Consider the following 1,708-nt stretch of genomic DNA (forward strand, 5'->3'; position numbering starts at 1 on the left):
CACGAAGCGCGCTGCTGCTACACTTGTATAGCAGTAGCGTGGGTGTGCACGCGCTACTGCTACGGGTTAGCTGTAGCGCCTTATTAGTAGCGCCAGTCCCCGCGCTACTGATATATATACCTAGAACCAGCGTTGCTGCTAGCCTTTTTCCTAGTAGCGTTGGCACGGTGAGATCTTCCCAAAAAACCCAAGCCGTCTTTCTTTTTCCGTCCTTACTTCCCCAGAAATTTTTTCGAAGCATTGTGTTTACCTCATTACAAAGTCCTCAAGGTAGCAGGAAGCATGACATAGAGTAAGTTGCGATCGCCTGGGCAATAGACTTTATCAAAATTCCATTCCCCAACGACGCCATACACCTTTTTATCCATCCTTGAACCATTTCCCACAATCTATCTTTTATGTATTTAAATGAACCATTCTTACTTTTTCCCACATCTGACGGCAGACCAAGGTACTTTCATTCAGTGACTCATTTGGTACAGTGAGTATAGATTTGATAGAGTTCCTTCTAGACTCCGGGCAGCCCTTACCAAAAAAGATGGAGGATTTTGACAAGTTCACTCTCTGTCCCGAAGCATTGCTGAACTGTATCCCTAATAATAGTTGATGCCGTGTCATTTGCTTTGAACATGAATAAGCTGTCATCAGCAAACAACAAATGATTAATGGGACCTCTGTGCGCTGGGAGAAGATGCAGTGCGCCCGTTTGGGCCGGCCCACATCCGGGCGGCCTGTTTCTTAAATTTCATTTTTTATATTTTTATTTTTCTTTTCTGTTTTTGTTTTTCCTACTAAATAATTGGGACTTCAAAACAAACTCAGAATAAAAAAATAGAAATTTGAATTAAAGGTTTAATCAATCATAAAAAGTTTGGGAATTCAAAAAATGTTCGCGAAATTATTAAAAAATTGCTTATAAAAAATTGTTCAAAATTTTGAAAACAATTTGGGAAATCAAGAGATGTTCATGATTTTTTTAAAAGTTCAAGTATTAAATATTTTAATGAAATTGAACAAAATTTCACCAATTGAAAAAATGTTCATGAATGGAAAAATATCCTAAAAATTCAAAAATTGTTCGTGACTTACAAAATAGTTTATTCGTTCATAATATGTTCGCTCATTCAAAAAATGATCATGCATTTAAAAATGTTTGTTAAATCAAAAAAATGTTTGTGAATTTCAAAAAATACACCAATTTTCAGAAAAATGTTCGTCGATTCCAGAAAATTATTTAAAAAATGTTTACAACTTGGTAAAAAAAATGTTTGCAAATAGTATAAAATGTTCATAATTTCATAAATATTCATAATTTCAAATTCAAGAGTTTAAAAAATGTTCATGATTTCACAAAATTGAGAGTGATAGTGCATCTAGATGGTGCAGCAAAATGTGGTCAATACCATTGGAGATTATTATTTTTCCCTTGCAACGCACAGGCCTTTTTGCTGATATATTCAACGAACCGAGTCCCAAAAATCTGCATACAAGGTCTATTATCCCTCATGCTAATGAAGAGCATTGTACACGACACAAAATAGACTCTAAAATAACATAAATGGCAGAAAAAACACCACCACTTTCGCCCAATAAAACACATGCTGGCATAGCCCCCCTCAAACCGATGAGCTACTCATTTTTACATCATTATCTCATGCTATTTCGGGAGTAGGGGAGGGGGTCGACAATAGATTATATTCACCCCCCC

The sequence above is a fragment of the Triticum dicoccoides genome, chromosome 7A (assembly GCF_002162155.2).
Source record: "Triticum dicoccoides isolate Atlit2015 ecotype Zavitan chromosome 7A, WEW_v2.0, whole genome shotgun sequence".
NCBI classification, from domain to species: Eukaryota; Viridiplantae; Streptophyta; class Magnoliopsida; order Poales; family Poaceae; genus Triticum; species Triticum dicoccoides.